The 27,197-nt window shown below is 39.9% G+C and overlaps 1 long non-coding RNA gene across 1 annotated transcript in view; it reads left to right on the forward strand.

Moving 5' to 3' along the window:
- LOC138885769 (uncharacterized) overlaps positions 1–5,043 on the forward strand; it is an 11,627-nt gene extending 6,584 nt beyond the window's left edge. Inside the window, exons 2-3 of the long non-coding RNA XR_011404922.1 lie at positions 1,530–1,591; positions 4,998–5,043. This is a non-coding gene — a long non-coding RNA (uncharacterized lncRNA). The remainder of the gene's footprint in view (positions 1–1,529; positions 1,592–4,997) is intronic.
- The last annotated feature ends 22,154 nt before the right edge of the window (positions 5,044–27,197 follow it).

The raw sequence follows: 27,197 nt of genomic DNA on the forward strand, positions 1-27,197 counted from the left end.
TTGTATGGACATTATAGTTCTTTTGATTTTGTGATCCGATAAGAGACATCGGTTTATACTATTAGAAACTAAAGCAAGTCTTTCAATATTACACTTAAAATTCTTCTTGAGTTATTCTAGAATAGTCAATGTTCATAACAAATTTTAATGACTAGCAGTAATTTTTCATGCGCTTTAGTAGTTTGTATTTTAAAGATCAAACAAGTGTATTCAATTATTCATAATATGAATGAGAGTATAAAATTACATGTATCATTTTTTCCCACAAAGATAACTGTTGACACAGAATACATGTGATATGCATGTTTCCATTGAGGATACTGTTGCATTTTTCCCACATTAATGGCTTTATTCGGTATTCTTGTATATAAGTTTCCCGTAAATTTAATGTATTGTTCCTTCATATACATGATAGACTAAAGATTTACGTGCAAAACACGTACATAGAAGCTAGTATTATTATAAACACACGAATGTCAAACGCTAAATATTGACCGACAAAAATATCCCCAAAATATTGATCGACATTTATGCCCTTTAAAAGATCAATTTGTTCTTAAACGAAACAATTCAATGTTAGATAAAACTGTAAGATTTCAGATAATAATACCCATTAAGTTCGAACTTCTTAGCTATATACTATATTCCTTTCTACTTGTATTGAAATTTTAATGCCAGTCCAATCTCACAAGGACAAGAACTTCTACTTATGTTGAAATTCTAGAACCATTCCAATCTGGCTAGGAGAAGAACAATTTGAAGCTTATGTTGTCCGTATATATAATTTTTATTTATTTATTTTGAACAAGCAAAAGTGTTGTGTTCTCAATTTTTCGGTTTGGGAAATATTAGCCGCACCTGGAAGGCATATAGACACAAAAACTTAGTTGTTTTCAAAATACTAGATAAGTAAATATTAGTGTAAGGTCTTAAATATTGGAGTATAATTTTAATTTATCCAACAAATAATCATCTTAGTTAAGAAATTAGTTAACTTTTGAAGGTTATAAAAATCGACAAAATTTTTAGAGTTAGTTTTGTGTAAATCATCAAGGAAAAGGACATAATGTATAAATGCACCCAACATTAACGAAAATAGAATCAAATACAAATACAATATAGTTTCTTGAAAACTATAATAAACAAACCGTTTGGGGTAATAGTAATGAAATTTTAAAGGTTATTCCCGGTTGTTCTTTCACATAACTGACTAAAAATTTATGTGCGAGACACGTATTATAAAAGCACGAATATTCAAACACTAAATGTTGAACGACGAAAATATCCTCGAAAACTTGACGAACTTTTATACCCTTTCAAAGCTGAACAATTCATTCAAAGAATAAACTCGATATTGGATACATTGGTAATATTAGGATCTTGCAAACAATTAAGAGGTTATCTTTATGGGATCTTTTTCGTTGTAGGACACCAATTTGATTAGGAGAGGATTGCCAATTATAAGATTCTCAACTTGACTAGAAATCCTAAGTTCTTTTTATAACTTTTTGTGCTTTGTATTATTATAGTCAGGGTATCGTGCGGCAGTGGCGGAGCAAACTGGTCTCAAATTGTAATGCAAAATTTACAGGTAAAAATTTTATCCATGCTTTGAAAATTTAGTACATATATTCTTCTCAAGATTCTTTACCACGATCAATGCATTGTACTTCAATAGTCAATGCAATGTCCAGAGGAGGTGAAGTTTGACTTTTACCAAGTCAACTTGTTTGTTCTTTTGTACTTTGTATATTATTTGTAAGAGATACAATATATATAGTCTTGATCGTTCCTGCCATTGCTTCTTGAGGAAATTAAAAACTTATTTTGATTGATTTAATTTTTAATGTCTCTAGCTTTTGTTACTCTTTAGTTTATGCATCCATGTCTAAAATATTCGGTTATTTCTTTCGTCTTTTGTACATTATTTGTAGGAGATATACTATATAGTCTTTTAGATTAATTGTACAAGTTAATCTCCTTCTGCCCTAAAAAGTTGATCTTCATATTAGTAGATCAAGCACTCTAACATTGTTGATAGACTTCTATGCTCTTTCAAAGTTAAAAGTTTTCTTTAAAGACAATTTCATGTTGGTAAGATTGTCTTATATAAAATTTTACCCAATATCCAAGACTTTGAATTCAACCAATAACTATTGTTTGACTACAATTGTAAAATTAGAAACCAATGGCCAATTGCGTTTTGAAAATTAGTTTAATAATAGTGATAATTAATTAGATACATTAATTAGGTCCATTATATTGCTTTGACCAATGATACTATTAGAATACATATGTAATTAAAATTTTACTATTTTTTGTACAAATTATGTAATACGTGACATGATATATTCGTGCAACGCATGAGTATAGAAGCTAGTATATATTATTATAAAAGTATGAATAATTTATGTTAAATGTTGAACGACTAAAATATCCCTGGAATATTAATCGACTTTTATGCCCTTAAATATTTGTATAATTTAAGGATTTAATAGTAAATTACCTAATCATAGAATTCTTCTTCGATTTAAACTACACATATTGCCGACCCTACCACGTCGATCCTACTTGAATAAGAAAAGCATGTCCATAATTTTCTATCAAAAAGAACTATTGTTCCTAATTACAATTCTCTATAATAAGTAAACAAGGAACGTACTAAATGAAAATTTTAGTACTATGTTCTAAAAACATTTTTAGCATTTAAACACATTGAAAAATTCTTACTATACTTTAAAGTTAATTTTTATTGTTCATATAAAGGTAAAACTAAATTATATAATATATTATGTGGCCTAAGTATGAGGAGTTATTACATAATAAATTAAGTTAATTTTTAAAATATTAAATGATAAAAATATAATTAAATTATAATCTTTTAAAATATAACATCTACTTTTAAATGATAAAAAATATAGGGACAAGTTTATATGAACATTTTTCTTTTACTTGGTAATAAGGTGGTTCTAATAATACAAATGAGATTGTTCTCTTTAATATATTTATTTTTACTTCAGTATGAGTAATTGATTCCTTTACAAATTTCTCAAAGATAATCGATGGATATATGTTAGATTGTTTCCTAGAACAAGTTCGTTCAAGTCTTCTATATATCGAAGTTTAACAAATTTTTCCTTTGATTGGTTTATTATTAGATGCTCATGTGCCATAAATTATTTCCAATTTAATGTTACAGCAAATTATATTAAAATAAAAAGCAAAATATTTAGAATATTATTATTAATATATTATGCGTGATGATTACTTAAAAACAGTTTAAAGTAAGTGAAACACAATGATTGAATGGCTCTATTACAAAAATAAAAACATATTACAATGTTCATATAGAATGTGAAAATCAATTGGAACTTTCCAAACAAATAGGAAGCTTGTATAATATAAGGTATTGATTTTATCTTTGTGTATTGTTCTAAAGATATTGAGTTTATGAATTTAAGTTTTGTTTTTCAAATTATCTATCTTTTTCATATTTACCTTATTCTTGTGACGACTCGGCCAGTCGTCTCATGAGTTACTGCCCCATTTCCCCCATTTCAGCTTCTTTATGCTTCGTTATCCGTGCTTTATGTGATCGAGATGATTAGTTCGAGTTCGGAGAGGATTTGGTAAGAAATGAGACACTTAGTCTCTTTTAAGAAGGCTTAAGTTGGAAAAGTCAACTGGATGTTGACTTATGTGTTAGAGGGTTCGGATGTGAGTTTCGATGGTTTGGTTAGCTTCAAGAGGTGATTTGTGACTTAAGGAGAGTGATCGGAAGTGGTTTTGGAGGTACGGTGTAGAATTAGGCTTGAATTGGCGAAGTTAGTATTTTGGCGAATTCCGGTTGATAAGTAAGATTTTGATCCGATAGTCGGAATGGAATTTCGAGAGTTTCTATAGCTTCGTTATGTTATTTTGGACTTGTCTGCAAAATTTGAGGTCATTCGAACGTGGTTTGGTTGGGTTTTTGATCAAAAATGGAATTTGAAAGTTCTTGAGATTCATAGGCTTGAATTCAATGTGATTTGATGATTTTGGTGTTAGTCGAGGTGTTTTGATGATTGGAACGAGGTTGAATAATGTTTAGGATACGTTGGTGCTTTGGTTGAGGTTCCGGGGGCCTCGGGTGTGTTTTGGGTGAGTTTTGAGCGAGTACGGACACCCAGAACTTAGAAAAATGGAGGGAGCAGCAGTTTTGGGGCGGACCGCGCTCCTTTTCGCGTTGGGCGCACTGACCTAGTGCTGGCCGCGTCAAAGTGGCCGCGGTAGTGAAGACTGTAGGTTGCTGGTCCTACTTCGGAAGCTCATATCTTTTGATTCACAAGGAATTTTAAGGTGATTCAAAAACAAAAGTTGTAGCCATTCGTGGCTAGTTTCCAGAAAGGTAAAGATATTGCAATTTGGACATCTGTAGCGAAAGTTATGGCAAAAATACTAAAGCCTGTCCCTACAGAGCAAGACCTGCGCGACCGCGGTCGTTTTTGCGAGGACCCTGCTGGTTTTGCGCGGACCGCGGTCATTTTTGTGCGGTCAGCGGTGTCGGAATCTGATGGGTACTCTATAAATACGAGGTTTTGGGTTTTATTTGATATTTTGACCTAGAGAGCTCGGATTTTAGCGATTTTTCGAAGGTTTTTCAAGAAATTGGTCTGGGTAAGTGATTCTAACTCAGATTTGGTTAGAGTACATGAATCTATCACTAAATTCATCATTTAATTCGTGATTTGAGATGGAATTTGGGAAGGAAATTGTGGAACTTTTTAAAAATGTAAAATAATGATTTGAAGGACCAAATGGTATCGGAATTGGATAATTTTGGTATGGTTAGACTCGTGAGGGTATGAAGATTCTAAAAATGTAAATTTTACCCGATTCCGAGACGTGGGTCCGGGCTCAAGTTTTGCTAATTTCGATATTTTTGATATTTTCGAATGTTTTTGCTTGGGCTTTGTTCCCTTAGCATATTGTGATGTATTCGTTCTGATTTTGGATAGATTCGACGCGCGTGGAGGCCCATTCAAGGGGAAAAGGCGTCGTGAGCTAGAGAATTAGCCAGTTCGAGGTGAGTAATGGTTGTAAATGATGTTCTGAGGGTTTGAAACCCCGGATTGCACAACGGAGTGCTATATTGAGGCAAGATACACGCTAGATGATGAGCGTGGGGTCTTCACTACTGGGGATTGTGACTTGGTCCATCCCGATTGATGATTTTACCGAATATTTGACTGAAATTCATTTGTTACATCATGATTTGGGCTGATTGCCATAAATGGGCTTCGTGTCAACTATTTGGACCCTTCGGGGATTTTTATCACTGTTTCCTTACTACTTGACTTATTATTTGAACTCAGTCCTGTTGATATCTACTGTTTTACAAACTCAGTCACTTTTACTCAGATTTGAAACTTAAATGATATTTCTACATCATGTTTTGGGCTGAGAACTACTGTTTTACTAATGCCCAAGGGGCTTATGATGATTTCTGGACTGAGTGAGGCCGAGGGCCATATGTGAGGATATGTTGAGTGATATGAGGCCGAGGGCTTGAGATACTATTTATGCCATGCGGTGGCTTGAGTGATGTGAGGATATGTTTAGTGATGATGCCACGAGGTGGCTTGATATAGCGCTTGGGCCGTAAGGGGCCCCTCCGGAGTCTGCACACCCACAGTGAGCGCGAGTACCCATGTGATTTGAAATAGTGGTAACAATGACACTGTTTGATGCAATTTGGTCAGGTAACAATGGCTGACCATTATGCAGAGTGATTGTGAGGTAGCCCGAGGGCCTGATACTGTATAGAGAGTGAGCCCGAGGGGCTGATACTATGCTGACCGATTAATACTGTGCCGAGGGGCAGATTTCTACTTGTTAATTACCTGTTAAATTACCTGTTTTTATTTGTTTTAAAAAGGAATATCATTTGATTTCTTCACTGATTTACTGCTTTAAGTGATTTTACTGCTTGATATGGAATTGTTTTGTGCCTTTACGTGTTTTCATACTTTCAGCCATTATTTGTAATTATTACTCACTGAGTCGGAGTACTACATTACTCCCTGCACCATGTGTGCAGATTCAGGTAGAGCAGAGTCCGCACCTGAGCGTTGATTCCTTCCAGGCTAGGCAGTGATTTGGAGTTACGAGGTAGCTGTTGACGTCGGCAGCCCCTTGACTCTCTTATCCTCTATCATTTATGTTTTCTTCAAACTGTTGTATCGGATTCCGTACTTTGTAGACCTATAGTAGATTCTGTAGCAGCTCATGACTTGTGACACCTCAGTTTGGGCTGTGTCGGGATGGTTCCTACTGTTATTATCGTTAAATTTCGCAATTTATGAGCATTATATTATATGTTATTACTGTTTATGATGATTAACTGTTTAAAAGAGGTGTTCCATTTTGGTTTAGCTGGCCTTGTCTTCACGAGAGGCGCCATCATGACCAGGTTCGGGGATTGGGTCGTGACAAGTTGGTATCAGAGCCTAGGTTACTTAGGTCTTACGAGTCATGAGCAGGTTTAGTAGAGTCTCGCGGATTGGTACGGAGACGTCTGTATTTATCCTCGAGAGGCTGCAGAACCTTTAGAAAAGAACTTCACATTCTTGAATTCTTATCGTGCGTCCTTGATTCAGCTTGAAAAGTAACTCTTGAAATTCCTTCCACGTGTTCGTATGCGTGTATAAGCGCTCAGTATCAGATGTGCATCAATGACTTGTGATTCCCCGATCGAGGGGCGAGATGTGATCTCTATGAGTTGATGTTGGGCCGGTCTGGAGGACTTGAGGTCGGATCTTTGCCTATGGCTTGAGCACCGAGGTGTTGATTGTGTGAGCAAGTGTTTTGAACTTATATGTTCGGTATTGCCCCTATTGGTTTGAATGACGGCTGGATAGCTACGTGATGAGTATGTTAGTGCTGTGAGATGTATCTATATGACTCGGAAGTGGTGAGGAAAGTCTGCTGGATGATATATGAACCATTAAGTGTTTGATTTCCATTGTAATTGGATGTGTAGCCCCGAGTTATGGGCGCGTGAATAATCTTTTCATGTCTCCTATTTGGAGTGAAGTAAATTTCATGTTACGGTATGAGTTTAGACTCAGGAAGATTAAGTGACTGTGTAATGTGTATGACAATGGAAGGTATACAAAATGTTAATTGGAGGCAAAATATGTGGGTTATATCCTGCGGAGTGTTCTAAGGTGGTGTGATCCTTATGTTGTCTATTAGAAGATCTCATTTACAAGTGAAGAATATGCGTTGAAATCTAAATTGTGCTGCCTAGAGAGTGGGCTTAACTATTGTGTGAGTTAATGCAAGAACTGTAGAAGAGTTAAAATTCCAAATGATTTGTGTTTCCACAAGCTTATGAAGGAGTGAGTTCAATCTCACTATGGTATTACAACAACAATAGAGTATGTGCGTTATGATTTATTGAGTGCGTTTTGTTATTTGGCTTTGATCCAAGTTGGGGAGTTTGCTATTAATTAAGTTGATTGCACGGTTAAGAGCTATATTGTTCCAGTCTGCCACAGAGATGCCTCGGTATTATTTGATCCCGGTTCCACCTTTTCTTATGTGTCATCATACTTTGCTCGTTATTTGGGTACGCCCCATGAGTTTCTTGCTTTACCTATTCATGTATCTACCCCAATGGGCAATACTGTTGTTGTAGACCGTGTGTACCGGTCATGTGTGGTGACTATTGGGGGTCTGGAGACCCGAGTGGATCTATTGCTATTGAACATGGTGGATTTTGATGTCATTTTGGGTATGGATTGGCTATCTCCGTGTCGTGCTATTCTAGACTATCATGCTAAGACAGTCACTTTGGCTATGCCGGGTGTACCGCATATCGAGTGGCGTGGTGTGGCTGATTATATCCCTAGTAGAGTGATCTCTTTCTTGAAGGCCCATCGTATGGTTGGGAAGGGTTGCCTTTCATATCTAGCATTTGTGAGGGACGTTGGAGGTGAGACTCCTAGTATTGATTCTGTCCCAGTTGTGAGGGATTTTCCCGATATTTTTCCTGCAGACCTGCCGGGCATGCTGCCGGACAGGGATATTGATTTTGGTATTGACCTGGTGCCGGGCACTCAGCCCATTTCTATTCTGCCATATCGTGTGGCACTAGCAGAGTTGAAGGAATTGAAAGAACAACTTCAAGAACTCCTAGATAAGGGGTTCATTCGGCCTAGTGTGTCCCCTTGGGGTGCACCAGTTTTGTTTGTGAAGAAGAAGGATGGCACGATGAGAATATGCATTGATTATAGGCAATTGAACAAAGTAACAATCAAGAACAAGTATCCTTTACCTCGCATTGATGATTTATTTGATCAGCTTCAGGGAGCGAGGTTGTTCTCCAAGATTGATCTCCATTCGGGTTATCACCAATTGAAGATCAGGGATTCAAATATTCTTAAGACGCTTTCAGGACCAACTATGGTCATTATTAGTTTCTTGTTATGTCCTTCGGGCTAACCAATTCCCCAACAACATTCATGCATTTGATGAACAGTGTATTTCGGCCTTATCTGGATTCGTTCGTTATTGTATTCATTGATGATATTCTGGTGTACTCGCATAGTCAGGAGGAGCACGCAGAGCATTTGAGACTTGTGTTGCAGAGACTGAGGGAAGAGAAACTTTATGCAAATTTCTCCAAGTGTGAGTTTTGGCTCACTTCAGTGGCTTTCTTGGGGCACATGGTGTCCAGCGAGGGTATACAGGTTGATCCAAAGAAGATAGAGGCGGTTCAGAGTTGGCCCCGACCGTCCTCAGCCACAGAGATTCGTAGCTTTCTTGGGTTAACAGGCTATTATCGCTGGTTTGTTCAGGGATTTTCATCCATAGCATCGCCCTTGACCAAGTTGACTCAGAAGGGTGCTCTATTCGTATGGTCGGACGAGTGTGAGGAGAGCTTTCAGAAGCTCAAGACAGCCTTGACCACAGCTTCAGTGTTGGTTTTGCCATCAGCTTCAGGTTCATATACTGTGTACTGTGATACTTCAAGAGTTGGGATTGGTTGTGTGTTGATGCAGGAGGGTAGAGTTATTGCTTATGCTTCTCAGCAGTTGAATCCCCATGAGAAGAACTACCCCGTTCATGATTTGGAGTTGGCTGCCATAGTTCACGCATTGAAGATTTGGAAGCATTACTTGTATGGCGTATCTTGTGAGGTGTTCACTGATCATCGCAGTCTTCAGCATTTGTTCAAGCAAAAGGATCTTAATTTGAGGCAGCGGAGATGGTTGGAGTTGCTTAAGGATTATGATATCACTATATTGTACCATCCGGGAAAGGCCAATGTGGTGGCCGATGCTTGAGCCGAAAGGCAGTGAGTATGGAGAGTTTGGCATATATTCCAGTTGGGGAGAGACCTCTTGCGGTTGATGTTCAGGCCTTGGCCAATCGGTTCGTGAGGTTGGATATTTCAGAGCCCAGTCGGGTGTTGGCTTGTGTGGTTTCTCGGTCTTCCTTATATGATCGCATCAGAGAGCGATATTATGATGATCCGCATTTGCTTGTCCTTAGGATAGAGTCCAGCATGATGATGCCAGAGATGTGACCGTCGGTGATGATGGTGTGTTGAGGATGCAGGGCCGGATTTGTGTGCCCAATGTGGATGGGCTTAGAGAGCTAATTCTGGAGGAGGCCCACAGCTCGCGGTATTCCATTCATCCGGGTGCCGCGAAGATGTATCAGGATTTGAGGCAGCACTATTGGTGGAGGAGAATGAAGAAAGATATTGTGGGATTTGTAGCTCGGTGTCTCAACTGTCAATAGGTGAAGTATGAGCATCAGAGACCGGGTGGCTTGTTTCAGCAGATGGTTATTCCCGAGTGGAAGTGGGAGAGAATCACTATGGACTTTGTGGTTGGACTTCCTCAAACTTTGAAGGAGTTCGATGCTATTTGGGTGATTGTGGATCGACTGACCAAGTCTGCGCACTTCATTCCTGTGTGTACTACCTATTCTTCAGAGCGGTTGGCATGGATTTATATTCGCGAGATTGTTCGGTTGCATGGCGTTCCTATTTCTATCATCTCAGATAGAGGTACTCAATTTACTTCGCAGTTCTGGAGAGCCGTGCAGAGAGAGTTGGGTACTCAGGTAGAGTTGAGCACAACGTTTCATCTTCAGACGGACGGACAGTCCGATCATACTATTCAAATATTAGAGGACATGTTGCGTGCTTGTGTTATTGACTTTGGAGGTTCATGGGATAAGTTTCTACCACTTGCAGAGTTTGCTTACAACAACAGCTACCAGTCGAGTATTCATTGCTCCATATGAGGCTTTGTACGAGAGGCGGTGTAGATCTCCAGTTGGTTGGTTCGAGCCCGGCGAGGCTAGACTATTAGGGACAGATTTGGTTCAGAATGCCTTAGAGAAGGTGAAGGTGATTCAGGAGAGGCTTCGTACATCGCAGTCACGTCAGAAGAGTTATGCAGACCGGAAGGTTCGAGATGTGTCCTACATGGCCGGTGAGAAGGTCCTGCTGAAGGTTTCGCCCATGAAGGGTGTTATTAGATTTGGGAAGAAAGGAAAGTTGAGTCCTCGGTTCATTGGGCCTTTTGAGGTGCTTCGGAGGATTGGGGAGGTGGATTATGAGCTTGCTTTACCACCCAGCCTGTCGAGTGTGCATCCGGTATTTCATATTTCTATGCTCTAGAAGTATATTGGGGATCCGTCTCATATTTTGTACTTCAGCACGGTTCAGTTGGATGCCGATTTGACCTTTGATGTGGAGCCAGTAGCTATTTTGGGTCGCTAGGTTCGGAAGTTGAGGTCAAAGGATATAGCTTCAGTGAAGGTGCAGTGGAGAGGTCGGCCCGTGGAGGAGGCCACCTAGGAGACCGAGTGGGAGATACGGAGCAGATATCCTCATCTGTTTGAGTCTTCAGGTATGTTTCTTGGCTCGTTCGAGGACAAATGTTTGTTTAAGTTGGGGAGGATGTGACGACCCGGCCAGTCGTCTCATGAGTTATCGCCCCATTTCCCCCCATTTCAGCTTCTTTACGCTTCGTTATCCGTGTTTTATGTGATCGAGATGATTAGTTCGAGTTCGGAGAGGATTTGGTAAGAAATGAGACACTTAGTCTCTTTTAAGAAGACTTAAGTTGGAAAAGTCAACCGGATATTGACTTATGTGTTAGAGGGTTCGGATGTGAGTTCCGATGGTTCGGTTAGCTTTGGGAGGTGGTTCGGTTAGCCCCATTTCCCCCATTTCAGAGGGTTGAGGTGATTCAAAAATAAAAGTTGTAGCCCTTCGTGTCTAGTTTCCAGAAAGGTAAAGATATCGCAATTTGGACATTTGTAGCAAAAGTTATGGCCAAAATACTAAAGACTGTCCCTGCAGAGCAAGACCTGCACGGCCGCGGTCGTTTTTGCGCGGAACCCGCTGGTTTTGTGCGGACCGCGGTCATTTTTGTGCGGTCAGCGGTGTCAGAATCCGAGGGGTACTCTATAAATACGAGGTTTTGGGTTTTATTTGATATTTCGACCTAGAGAGCTTGAATTTTGGCGATTTTTCGAAGGTTTTTCAAGAAATTGGTCGGGGTAAGTGATTCTAACTCAGATTTTGTTAGAGTACATGAATCTATCACTGGATTCATCATTTAATTCGTGATTTGAGATGGAATTTGGGAAGGAAATTGTGGAACCTTTCAAAAATGTAAAATGATGATTTGAAGGACCAAATGGTATCAGAATTGGATAATTTTGGTATGGTTAGACTCGTGAGGGTATGAGAATTCTGAAAATATAAATTTTACCCGATTCTGAGATGTGGGACCGGGACTTGGGTTTTGCCAATTTCGAGATTTTTGATATTTTTCGAATGTTTTAGCTTGGGCTTTGTTCCCTTAGCATATTGTGACGTATTCGTTCTGATTTGGATAGATTCGACGCGCGTGGAGGCCAATTCAAGGGGAAAAGGCGTCGTGAGCTAGAGAATTAGCCAGTTCGAGGTGAGTAATGGTTGTAAATGATGTTCTGAGGGTTTGAAACCCCGGATTGCACATCGTAGTGCTATATTGAGGCAAGATACGCGCTGGATGATGAGCGTGGGGTCTTCACTACTGGGGATTGTGACTTGGTCCATCCCGATTGATGAATTTACCGAATATTTGACTGAAATTCATTTGTTACCATCATGATTTGGGCTGATTGCCATAAATGGGCTTCGTGTCAACTATTTGGACCCTTCGGGGATTTTTATCACTGTTTCCTTACTGCTTGACTTATTATTTGAACTCAGTCCTGTTGATATCTACTGTTTTACAAACTCAGCCACTTTTACTGAGATTTGAAACTTAGATGATATTTCTACATCATGTTTTGGGTTGAGAACTACTGATTTACTAATGCCCAAGGGGCTTATGATGATTTCTGGACTGAGTAAGGCCGAGGGCCATATGTGAGGATATGCTGAGTGATATGAGGCCGAAGGCCTGAGATACTATTTATGCCATGCAGTGGCTTGAGTGATGTGAGGATATGTTTAGTGATGATGCCACGAGGTGGCGTGATATAGCACTTGGGCCGTAAGGGGCCCCTCCGGAGTCTGCACACCCACAGAAAGCGCGGGTACCCATGTGATTTGAAACAGTGGTAACAATGACACTGTTTGATGCAATTTGGTCAGGTAACAATGGCTGACCATTATGCAGAGTGATTGTGAGGTAGCCCGAGGGGCTGATACTGTACAGAGAGTGAGCCCGAGGGGCTGATACTATGCTGAGCGATTGATACTGTGCCGAGGGGCAGATTTCTACTTGTTAATTACCTGTTAAATAACCTGTTTTTACTTGTTTTAAAAAGGAATATCATTTGATTTCTTCACTGATTTACTGCTTTAAGTGATTTTACTGCTTGATATGGAATTGCTTTGTGTCTTTACGTGTTTTCATACTTTCAGCCATTATTTGTAATTATTACTCACTGAGTCGGAGTACTCACATTACTACCTGCACCATGTGTGCAGATTCAGGTATAGCAGAGTCCGCACCTGAGCGCTGATTCCTTCCAGGCTAGGCAGTGATTTGGAGTTACGAGGTAGCTGTTGACGTCCGGAACCCCTTGACTCTCTTATCCTCTATCATTTATGTTTTTTTCAAATTGTTGTAACGGATTCCGTACTTTGTAGACCTATAGTAGATTCTGTAGTAGCTCATGACTTGTGACACCCTGGTTTGGGCTGTGTCGGGATAGTTCCTGCTGTTATTATCATTAAATTCCGCAATTTATGAGCATTATATTATATGTTATTACTGTTTATGATGATTAACTGTTTAAAAGAGGTGTTCCGTTTTGGTCTGGCTGGCCTTGTCTTCACGAGAGGTGCCATCACGACCGGGTTCGGGGATCGGGTCGTGACAATTCTAGATAATAAATATTTTTTTTATAAAATAAATGTTTGTACTATTTAAGGTACTAATTTATTGAGGAATATTTTAGAGTATTAGAGTAATATTAAATAGTGGAGATTTATCCAAAAGTATTAAATTGTTTTAACTCAAACGATTGAAATGAGTTTCAAAATTATCCTATACTTCTTCGTAATTTCCGATAATATTTTCAAGTAAAACGGTACGAACTCGACGCAATTATGTGATTAATCATGTATTTTATTATTCTTACATATGTTCAAAAGATTGTGAAAAACCTTCTCAACAATGTTACGTTATATATTTTTTAAAAATTCATCTTAATAGGTGTTACAAGTAATTGTTTTTCTTGCATGGTTGTGACTATTTTTATTATATTTTAAGGAGCAAGGTGATCATTTTGAGTGAAAAATGTACAAAAATCGAAATCCCTTGTAATTTATTAAATAACATAGAGTATACAATACTTAAATCCAGGGCAAAATACAAAATTAATCGCTTTGTCATAATAATTATATTAGTTAGCCATATAGTATGTGAAATATGTATACTATATACATTCACATATATACCAAAAAAAATATTTATATGCTATTATTTTTAGAAGCAATTGAAAATATATACTTCTCAAAATCTTTAATCATGGACTTGATTTATCATAACATTTGTATAATTAATATTTTATTGCTTTGATTATGATAAAGTAACATTGATTATATCATCTTGTAAATAATTTGTTATTAAATTTAGTTAGTTGTTCTTTCATATCAAAGTTTTGACTAAAGATTTACGCGCAACGCAAGTACTGTCACGACCCTAAAATCGACCCGGTCGTGATGGCGCCTATCATGAAACTAGGTCAGCCGATACAACCCCCGAATTAACCATCTATCAATAAAAGTCATTTTAAGTCTTTAATTAATCAAATATCTCATAATGAAAGTCTAAATGAACAGTGCAGAATAAATACACAAGCCCGACATCAGGGTGTCACAAGTCATGAACATCTACTAAGATCTGAATACAACAAAGAGTCTAAAATATCCTAAATACAATGCAAGGAAGACAAGATGGAGAAAGGCAGTGCTGCGAACGTCGGGCAGCTACCTTGCTAACTCCGATAACTCTGCCACTGAACAATCACCACCCGCTACCGGGTTTAGAATTTACTGAATCTACACACAAGGTGCAGGGAGTAATGTGAGTATGCCAACTCAGTAAGTAATAAAAGTAAATGAAAGTTGAGCAGTAAGAAAACACGTAAGCCACTTCAAAACGCTACAACAAATGCAGGATATTTCCAACACAGTACAGAAATCATTTACTTCGTAAATCATACTCAGTTTCGGTAAAACCTTTTAAAATAATTTTTCAATAGTTTCAAACGAGTGAGAAAACAGTGAGTAAACATGATAGAAACGTAAATAGCCCCTCGGGCAAAACATGTACCATGTACCATAAACCGCCCCTCGGACATAATATCAATAGAACCAGCCCCTAGGGCTACCTCACAATCACTCGTAATCAGCCCCTCAGGTAATAACATGGAACAACATCAGCCTCTCGGGCAATATCACATCTCACACTCGGTACCCACGCTTACTGGGTTGTACAGACTCCGGGAAGGGCCCCTTACGACCCAAGCGCAATAACAAGTCATCTCGTGGCATAATCAAATAGGCTATCGGCCTCATATCAAGCACCTTGTGGAGTACAACTCAGGCCCTCGGCCTCATAATTATGAATCAGCTCAATACCGTTGCGGCGCATAGCCCAATCCCATAATAACCTCACAACCCAAGCCCTCGACCCTACTCAGTCAGAAATCTCTAAAAGCCATTCGGGCATAGTAAAATATGATACTCAGCTCACAATATCATTTAAGATGCCAAAACAGAGTAAACATGACTGAGTTATGAAAATAGTAGAATATAGGCCCAAATATGGCATTCAACGCAAAACATAACGATAGCAAACAATTTTCAATCAAATACGTAGTAAAACAGTCATTCGGGACGGACTAAGTCACAATCCTAACAGTGCACGACCCCAAGCTCGTCATCTAGCATGTGTGTCACCTCAAAGTAGCACCACGATGTGAAGTTTGGGGTTTCATACCCTCAGGACAAACATTTACAATCATTACTTACCTATATTCAGTCCAAACTCTAGCCTGCGATGCCTTTGCCTCTTGAATCGGCCCTCAAGATGTTCCAAATCTATCCAAAAAAGATTTATACCATAAAAATATGCTAAGAAAACAAAACCCACTTAAAAATAACCAATTTACATTACAAATTCCGAAATTGGCCAAACCCGACCCCCGGTCCCACGTCTCGTATTCCGATAAAAATTACAAAACTAGAATCCTTACACTCTCACGAGTTCATACATATCAAATACATCAAAATCCGACCACAAATGACCCCTCAAATCCTTAGATTTAAGTCTCCAATTTCCAAAACCTAACCTCCAATTTTTAAGCTTAATTTCCACAAATTATATAATTAATTAGGTAGAAATCACATTAGGATTGAGTATTGATTCCATAAATCTTACCTCCAAGTGTTTCCCCTTGATTCCTTCTTCAATTTTCTTCAAAAAGCTCTAAAATCACCCAACAATGGTGAAACTTGGACTAAAAATCGCGGATATGGCCTTTTAAATCATTCTGCCCAGCTATTCAAAATCCCTCTTCGCAAACGCGGTCAACGCCTCGCATTGGCTTAGCACAAACTTAACTTGACCATTTCCCTTCATCGCGAACGCGACCAAATGCACGCGAACGCGAACCCTTAGCTTCACAACACACCGCGAACATGACCATCCACTCGCGAACGCAAAGAATAAACTGACTCGGACCCAGCTGTTCACCGTTCCTCTACACGAACGCGGCTAAACCCACGCGAATGCAATGACCACGAGCCTCAACCCTTCGCGAACACGGGACCCCCTTCGCGAACGTGAAGGCCAAATTCCACCGACTCACTTCCTAACCCTTCGTGGTCGCGGGTCATCCATCGCGAACGCGAAGGTCAAAAACCTCCAACACCAACAACAATTTTTCTACAATTTCTATCAACATGAAATGATCCGTTCAACCACCTGAAACTTACTCGAGGCCCTTGGGACCTCAACCAAACATGCTAACATATTCCATAACCTCATTCAAACTTGTTCAACCTTCGGAACGCTCAAAGCAACATCAAAACACCAAAATCACATCGGATTCAAGCCTAAAAATTTCAAAAACCTTCAAATACCGCTTTCGATCAAAAAGTCTATCAAACTCCATCTGAATGACCTGAAATTTTGCACACACATCAAAAATAACACAATGGACCTACTCCAACTTCTGGAATTTCATTCCGACCCCTATATCAAAATCTCACCTATCAACCGAAAAATGCCAAAATTCCAATTTCGCCAATTCAAGCCTAAACCTTCCACAGACCTCTAAAATACATTCCGATCGCTCCAAGTCCCAAATCACCTAACGGAGCTAACCAAATCACCTAACGGAGCTAACCAAATCACAATCCGAGATCATATACTAACAAGTCAAAACTTGGTCAAACCTTTCAAATTTTAAGCTTCAAACCGAGAACAGTTGTTTCAAATTCATTCCGATTACCCTGAAAACCAAAACCGACAATTTACATAAGTCATAATACATCACACGAGGCTAGTCATTCGTGAGAACTGGTGAGAGAAGTGCAAAATCTCAAAACGACCGGCCGGGGTCATTACATCCTCCCCCACTTAAATATACGTTTGTCCTCGAACGTGCCAAAGTTGTTCCAAAAACCATCAAATCGCTGTGTAACCTTATCATGCACATACCCGGGGGTGATCCTACATCACCCTATCTCATATAGGTCCGATTACACAATGTAATTGAAATTTTACAATCCAACCTAGCCCATAAACATTAGAACCACATTTCCACTTCTGAAACAATCTACCAGATCAGAATCTCTCATCTATACTCTAAATAAGCCTGAACTAGCTGTAATAACCCATACCTGCAACCTCAGGTGCAATTACATGACATATCACATAACTCAAACACTTGTAGCGATAACTTCTAATCACAACAGTTGCTCAAAACATCCGAATTTCGATAATAAGCCTTTTATCAAATAAAGCCTCATTCCAAAACTTCTGTATACTGTAAATGATAAATGAAACACGTAGAAAGTCATAACCACTCCTCAGATCAACCATTCGTGAAGCCATTTCTCTTTTGCAAGGACAATGGCAATTTCTAAGCCGAATATCAATATTATCCTTCCAACATGGTGAAATCGAACCCATTTGTATTCGTTATAGATCCCAACGATCTCATCTAATCCAACACAACTACTCTGGTGACATGACACATCAATACAAACTAAAGCCACAACTCGTGCAATCCGCGCACTATTAAACAACAATCCGAACATACTCCAATCATGGAAATGACTCAAATGAGAGAGTTGTACCGCAAGCTCACTATTACTGCCACATCACAATGCTGGGGACCGGTCACACATCGTAGAAACAGAACACACGAATTTAACTCAAAGGGTCATACCTCCATATAACTTCACTGCAATACACGACCCTATCCAAACACTGGTCCACATGAAACACCTCAAGTCACTATGCTCAAAATCAACAACCGCGCGCAATTTGATGTCTAGAACCAAAGCAAATCATCATAACCACCGCGAAGTAATTGACATAACATTACGCAAACCCGAAAGGACACAATCGATACGCCATCTGCCGAGCAATACCTAATACACTTCCCGCTCGAATTCCACTGAGAGACCCCAACAAAGACCGTACCACATGTTCCTATAACCAACAAATCCTAACGCCTCGCAACACGGAAGGGTAACTCATAGATCTCCCCAGATCACTAATAATCTTAATAACAATCGAATCAACACACCCCTCAACAATATAACTCTGAGTCAGCCATGCCGACTCGATGTAGAACACGTATCCATATCGGCCTACCAATGAACCTCTTACCAAGGAATTCCAGAAGCTGTTCCTTCAACTCATTTAACTCCGTTGGTGCCATACGCAACGGTGTCCAGCACCAAATCGATACCAAAATCAATAACCCCATCCGGCGACATGCCCGACAGCAGGAAACACATCCAAAAACCCCCTCATCACCGAATCTGAATCAATGGTAGGAGTCTCTGCACTGATATCCATCACGAAGGCCAAATAAGAAAGACAACCCTTCCCAGACATTTGATGGGTCTTCAGAAATGAAACCACCCTACTGGGAACATAATCCGTTGAACCTCACCACTCAATTCATGGCATTCTCGGCATAGCCAACATCGCCGCCTTAGCGCAACAGTCCAGATTAACACGACATGGAGACAACCAGTCCATACCCAATATCATACCAAAATCTAGCATACTAAGCAATAAGGATCCACTCAAGTCTCCAAACCTCCAATAGTTACCACACAAGACCGATATACGCGGTCCACAACCACGACCTAACATGTTTATGAGAACTCCCAGTCTCCAAATCCATACAGCACGCGAATATCACCATATCCGATCCCAACTCTACCATCCGAATATAGAACACACCTCTAATACCCAATCATCCTACGAAAGGTACTTCTATAATTCTTCCGTGCCACCAAGCAAACTCGAATATCAGCAGTCGATCCAACAAGAGAGTGCCGCAATACTAATGAAGTATCATTAACTCAATCACATTGCCCCTTTTCTAAAATGTATACCCTCATCAAGCCACACCAATTAGTAATGTCACTTCCCTAATCATCTGAAGCTGCCCGTGCTGCACAAGAATTTTATGACCTTCCTTTCAGAACTGAACCGTAACCCTACACACTTAAATCTCAATCCTACACAACATACCGCATATACCATACCATCCTAATATAACCATGAAAACTTCATATCCCTTCCGAGCCACAAGCAACTATGTACACAACTACCCAAAAACATTCCATTGATCCCATCTAGAAGAAAATTCACTACACATTCCATGATCCTCACGCTCGTAGAAAATATGCATCTCTAACCGTGGTAGAAACCATCAAGAACTCTCCGAATTCCATTTGCACAAAACTAAACTGTTAGGTCTTAATCCCTCTAACTCAACCAAGCTACGCAGGCCATTAAAACCCAAGAGCATTATCGCGAAACACCTATAGAAACTCATTACTTTGTAAGCATCCAAAGAACTAATCATATCCTTACCATGCCGATACGGCCTACTATCAAGCTATCCCATCTATCCAAGTTCCTTCTAATTTACCTTCAACTTGATACTTCCTTTTGCTATAACACCAAAATTCCTCAACCCAGATTCACCACACGAGACCCAAGCATAAAGCTACACAGTCTAAGGCTCACAAGCTGCTGAATACTCTCTTAAATGTTTCCAAAAGAACCACATTCAAAATACTTTTTGCAAATCCGAAGCCATTACCTCCACCTTCCTGATACTGATATATAGAATTCCATAATTGTTATAGAAATGCCACAAGTCTCGACACCCTCCAATGCAAATCTCAGTTGCTATCCAATTATACAACTTGAAATTCTCCAATTATTACACATAAAATCTTGAGCCCATTAGAACTATTCTCGAGAGTCATCCACTCTACTCAAACCGCAATTAGACCAATCAAACGAACCGGATGACCTGTGCTCCATTGGCACTCCGACACCGCAGAATGTAACCTCACCTTAATGCAACTAAGCAACTTCCTATTCTATGCAACGTACATCCTTTACCAATAACAACTCAAGTCATTCCGTGATTCTCAAACACCCATAAAGCATGACATAACCTTTATTGAAATTTCTTTTACTCGAGACATCCTCGATCTCATTCTCCGTAAGCCATAACTGATTCTCCAATATGCTTCAAACTGGAACCAACATAGTACACAACCATGCAATCAACTAATCAATAGCAAACTCCCCCACTTGGCTCAACGCCACAGATCAAAACATACAATAACTCACAATGCATATGCTCTATTACTGCCATAATACCATAGTGAGATTAAACTCAATCCTTCATAAGCTCGTGCAACACATACCATCTAGTACTTCAATTCTTCTACAAATCTTGCATTCACCCTCGTAATAGTGAAGCCTACTCTCTTAAGCGACCCCAAATTCAAATTACAACACATATTTTTCACTGGTTAACAGAGATCTTCCAACAAATAACATAAGGGTCACACAAACTTCAGAACACTCCGCATGAGATAACCCACTTGCTTCGCCTCAGCTAACATCTCCTTATACCCTTCCACCGTCATAAACATTACGCAACAACTTAATCTTCCTGAGTCTGAACTCATATCGCAACATGAAATTTACTTCACTCCCCAACTATAACCATGAAAAGATTCTTCGCACTCCCATAACTCAGGGTCATACATCGAATCAAGATAGAAATCATGTACCAAATAGTTCTTTATGTCCTCAAGCAGATTCTTCTCGTCTCATTCAATTCATATGAACACATCTTGCAGTCACATCACACATCATCACATAGATACCCAGTCATCACTCCCACTAATAGGGACACAATCGAACATACAAATCCAAAAGCACATGCTCACACAATCAACGCCTATGTGCTCAAGCTATAGGCAAAAACCCGACCTCAAGTCCTCCAAACTGGCCCAATATCAACACACAGAGATCACATCTCGCCCCTCGATCAGGTAATCACAAGCCATCATTGCATATCTGATACAGAGCGGTCATGCGCGCATACGAACGTATGGAAGGAATTCAAAGAGTTATATTTCAAGCTGAATCAAGGACGCACGATAAGAATTCAAGAATGTGAAGTTTTTACCTAAAGGTTCTGCAGCCTCCCGAGGATAAGTACAGATGTCTCCGTATCGATCCGTGAGACTCTACTAAACCTGCTAATGACTCGTGAGACCTATGTAACCTAGGCTCCTATACCAACTTGTCATGACCCTAAAACCGACCCGATCGTGATGGCACTTATCATGAAACTAGGCCAACCGACACAACTCCCAAATTAACCATTTATCAATAAAAGTCATTTTTAAGTCTTTAATTAATAAAATATCTCATAATAAAAGTCTAAATGGACAGTGCGGAATAAATACACAAGCCCGACATTGGGGTGTCACAAGTCACGAGCATTTACTAAGGTCTGAATACAACGAAGAGTCTAAAAATATCCTAAATACAATGCAAGGAAGAAAAGAGGGAGAAAGTCAGTGCTGCGAATGTCAGAGAGCTACCTTGCTAACTCTGATGACTCGGCCACTGAACAATCAATACCCGCTACCAGGTTGAGAATTTCCTGAATCTGCATATAAGGTGCAGGGAGTAATGTGAGTACGCCAACTCAGTAAGTAATAAAAGTAAATGAAAGCTGAGCAGTAAGAAAACACGTAAGCCACTACAAAACGCTACAACACATGTAGGATATTTCCAACACAGTACAGAAATCATTTACTTCGTAAATCATGCTCAGTTTCAGTAAAACTTTTTAAAATAGTTTTTCAATAGTTTCAAACGAGTGATAAAATAGTGAGTAAACATGATAGAAATGTAAACAACCCCTCGGGAAAAACATGTACCATAAACCGCCCTTCGGGCATAATATCAATAGAACCAGCCCCTCGGGCTACCTCACAATCACTCGTAATCAGCCCCTCGGGCATAACATAAATCAAGAATCACCCCTCAGGTAATAACATGGAACAACATCAGCCCCTCGGGCTATATCATATCTCACACTGGGTAGCCGCGCTCACTAGGAGTTACAGACTACGGGAGGGGCCCTTTACGGCCCAAGCGCAATAACAAGCCATCTCGTGGCATAATAACACTGGCTTTCGGCCTCATATCAAGCCACCTTATGGTGTATAACTCAGGCCCTCGACCTTATAATCATGAATCAGCTCAATACCGCTGCGGCGTGCAGCCCGATGCATAATAACCTCACAACCCAGGCCCTTGGCCCTACTCAGTCAGAAATCTCTAAAAGCCACTCGGGTACAGTAAAATATGATGCTAAGCTCACAATATCATTTAAGATACCAAAATAGAGTAAACATGGCCGAGTTATGAAAATAGTAGAATATGGCATGACTGAGTACAAGTATAAAGTCAAAATAGTAAGGAATAGTAATAAAAATCTTCTAAGGGTCTAAAATAGTTGGCACGAGGCCCAAATATGACATTCAGCTCAAAACATGATGATAGCAAACAATTTTCAATCAAATATGCAGTGAAACAGTCATTCGGGATGGACTAAGTCACAATCCCCAACAGTGCACGACCCCACGCTCATCATCTAGCATGTGCGTCACCTTAAAGTAGCACCACGATGTGAAGTCTGAGGTTTCATACCCTCAGGACAAACATTTACAATCATTACTTACTTCTATCCGGTCCAAACTCTAGTCCGTGATGCCTTTGCCTCTCGAATCAGCCCTCCGGATGCTCCAAATGTGTCCAAAAATAGATTTATACCATTAAAATATGCTAAGGGAAAAAAGCCCACTCGAAAATAACCAATTTACATCACAAATTCTGAAATTGGCCAAACCAGACCCCCGGGCCCACGTCTTGGATTCCAATAAAAATTACAAAACTAGAATCCTTACACTCTCAGGAGTTCATACATATCAAATACATCAATATCCAACCACAAATGACCCCTCAAATTCTTAGATTTAGGTCTCCAATTTCCAAGCCCTAACCTCAAATTTTTAAGCTTAATTTCCACAAATTCCATGATTAATTAGGTAGAAATCACATTAGGATTGAGTATTGAGTCCATAAATCTTACCTCCAAGTGTTTTCCCTTGATTCATTCTTTAATCTTTCTCTAAAAGGTCTAAAATCGCCCAACAATGGTGAAACTTGGACAAAAAATCTCGGATATGGCCTTTTAAATTATTCTGCCCAGCTATTCAAAATCTTTCTTCGCGAACGCGATCAACGCCTCGCGTTCGCGAAGGACAAACTTAAGTTGACAATTTCCCTTCATCGCAAACGTGACCAAATGCAAGCGAACGTTAGCTTCACAACACATTGTGAACATGACCATCCACTCGCACACGCGAAGAATAAACTGACGCGGACTCAGCTGCTCACCATTCCTCTACACGAACACGGCTATACTCACACGAACGCAATGACCACGAGCCTTATCCCTTCGAGAATGCAGGACCACCTTTGCGATCACGAAGGCCAAATTGCACTGCCTCACCTCCTAACCCTTCACGATCGCGGGACATCCATCGCGAACGCGAAGGTCAAAAACCTGCAACACCAACATCAGTTTTTCTGCAATTTCCATCAACATGGAATGATCCATTCAACCACCCGAAACTCACCCGAGGCCCTTGGGACCTCAACCAAACATGCTAACATATCCCATAGCATCATTCAAATTTATTCCAACCTTCGGAACGCTCAAAACAACATCAAAACACCAAAATCACATCGGATTCAAGCCTAAGAATTCCAAAAACCTTCAAATCCCGCTTTCGATCAAAACGTCTATCAAACTGCGTCCGAATGACATAAACATTTGCACACACATCACAAATGACATAACGGACCCACTCCAACTTACGAAATTCCATTCCGACTCCTATATCAAAATCTCACCTATCAACCGCAAAACGCAAAAATTCCAATTTCGTCAATTCAAGCCTAGACCTTCCACAAACCTCCAAAATACATTTCACTCACGCTCCTAAATACCAAATTACCTAACGGAGCTAATCAAATAACAAAAATTCCAATCCGAGATCATATACTAACAAGTCAAAATTTGGTCAAAGCTTTCAAATTTTAAGCTTCAAACTAAGAAATGTTCTTTCAAATTCATTCTGATTACCCTGAAAACCAAAACCGGTGATTTACATAAGTCATAATACATTACACGGGGCTAGTCATGCCCGAGAACTAGCGAGCAAAGTGCAAAATCTTAAAATGACCGGTCAGGTCGTTACATCCTCCCCCACTTAAACATACCTTCATCCTCGAATGTGCCAGAGTTGTTTCGAAAACCATCAAATCATTGTGTCACCTTACCATGCACATACCTGGGGGTGATCATATGTCACCCTATCTCATATAGGTCCAATAACCAAATGTAACTAAAATTTCACAATCCAACCTAGCCCATAAACCTTAGAACCATATTTCCCTTCTGAAACCATCTACCAAATCAGAATCTCACATCTATACTCTGAATAAGCCTGAACCAGCTATAATAACCCATACCTTCAACCTCAGGTGCAATTACATGACATACCACATAACTCAAACACTTGTAGCGATAACTTCTAATCACAACAGTTGCTCAAAACATCCGAATTTCGATAATAAGCCTTTTATCAAATAAAGCCTCATTCCAACCCTTTTGTAAACTGTAAATCATAAATGAAACACGTAGAAAGTCATAACCACTCCTCAGATCAACCATTCGTGAAGCCCCTTCTCTTTTGGCAAGGACCATGGCAATTTCTAAGACGAACATCAATATTATCCTTCCAACATGCTGAAATCTAACCCGTTTGTATTTGTTATAGATCCCAACGATCTCATCTAATCAACCACAACTACTCTGGTGACATGACACATCAATACAAACTAAAGCCACAACTCGTGCAATTTGCGCACCAATAAGAAACATTCCGAACATACTCCAATCATGGAAATGACTCAAATGAGAAAGCTGTACCGCAAGCTCACCAGTATCGCCACGTCACAATAATGGGGACCCATTACACATCATAGAAACAGAACACACGGATCTAACCCGAAGGGTCATACCTCCACATAACTTCACTGCAATACGCGACCCTTACCAAATACTGGTCCACATGAAACACCTCAAGTATCTATGGTCAAAATCAACAACCGCACGCAATTTGATATCTAGAACCAAAACAAATCATCATAACCACTGCGAAGCAATTGACATAACATTACGCAAACTCGAAAGGACACAATCGATACGCCATCCGCCGAGCAATACCCTATACTCTTCCCGCTCGAATTCCACTGAGAGACCCCAGCAGAAACCGCACCACATGTGCCTATAACCAACAAATCCTAACACCTCGCAACACGGAAGGGTAACTCATAGATCTCCCCAGATCACTAATAACCTTAATAACAATCGAATCAACACACCCCTCAACAATACAACTCAGAGTCAACCAAGCCGACTCGATGTAGAACACGCATCTATATTGGCCTACCAATGGACCCCTTACCAAGGAATTCCAGAAGCTGTTCCTTCAACTTATTTAACTCCGCTGGTGCCATACACTTTGGTACCCGACACCAAATCAATACTAAAATCAACAACCCCATCCGGCGACATGTACGGCAGTAGGAAACACATTCGAAAAACCCCTCATCATCAAAACTGAATCAATGGTAGGAGTCTCTTCACTGACATCCATCACGAAGGACAAATAAGAAAGACAATCATTCCCAACCATTCGCTGGGTCTTCAAAAATGAAAACACTCTACTGGGAACATAATCCGTCGAACCTCACCACTAAATTCGTGGTATTCCCGGCATAGCCAACATCGCCGCCTTAGCGCAACAGTCCAGATTAACAGGATACGGAGACAACCAATCCACACTCAATATCACACCAAAATCTAGCCTACTAAGCAATAAGGATCCACTCAGGTCTCCAAACCTCCAATAGTTACCACACAAGACCGATATACGCGGTCCATTGATCCTATCTAGAAGAAAATTCACTACACATCCCTTGCTCCTCATGCTCATAGAAAATATGCATCTCTAACCGTGGTAGAAACCATCAAGAACTCTCCGAATTCCATTTGGACAAAACTAAATTGTCAGGAATGAATCCCTCTAACTCAACCAAGCTACGCAGGCCATTAAACCTAAGAGCATTGCCGCAAAACACCTGTAGAACTCATTACTTCGTAAGCATATAAAGAACTAATCATATCCTTACCATGACGATCCGACCTACTATCAAGCTATCCCATCTATCCAAGTTCCTTCTAATTTACCTTCAACTTGATACTTCTTTTTTCTATAATACCAAAATTCCTCAACCTAGACTCACCACACGAGACCCAGTGTCACGACCCAAACTGGAGGGCCATGACTAGCACCCGACCATCTTGTCGAGCACTAACATACATTTTATCTAACTTTTTTTTAATTATCTTTTAGGGTTGACAAGATCAATATAAATGGTAGACATGGATCATGGACAACCAACAATAAAATATGATGGCATGAACATACATAGGAGGGGATGACCAGACAATCAAGAAACTACATATAAGGTATGAGCTACCACGCTACCATGAAAGACTATACAACAAAAACCAGCCGACAAGGCATACCAGACTATACATGAGTCGACACTTGTCTATGAGCCTCTAAATGAACATAAGTGCTGTAACATAGCCGGAACAGGGCCCCGACATACCCATAATGTCTATAACAAAATGCATACCAAGACCACGACAAGTCTGGAGAAGGGATCTTGCCAATCATTGCTGAACTAGACAACCTACTGTGGTGGGGGAGCTGCACCTGCCTGTCTATTAGGGCCTGCAGCACGACATGCAGCATCCACAAATAAAAGGACGTCAGTACAAATAAAGTACTGAGTATGTAAGGCAGGGAACCATAAATATGAACAGTAATGTAAGCAGGGATAAAAAATATACAACCTGGAACATCTGAGTACCTCTGAGGGCTACTAACATGAAATGCA

The sequence above is a fragment of the Nicotiana sylvestris genome, chromosome 1 (genome assembly GCF_000393655.2).
Source record: "Nicotiana sylvestris chromosome 1, ASM39365v2, whole genome shotgun sequence".
NCBI classification, from domain to species: domain Eukaryota; kingdom Viridiplantae; phylum Streptophyta; class Magnoliopsida; order Solanales; family Solanaceae; genus Nicotiana; species Nicotiana sylvestris.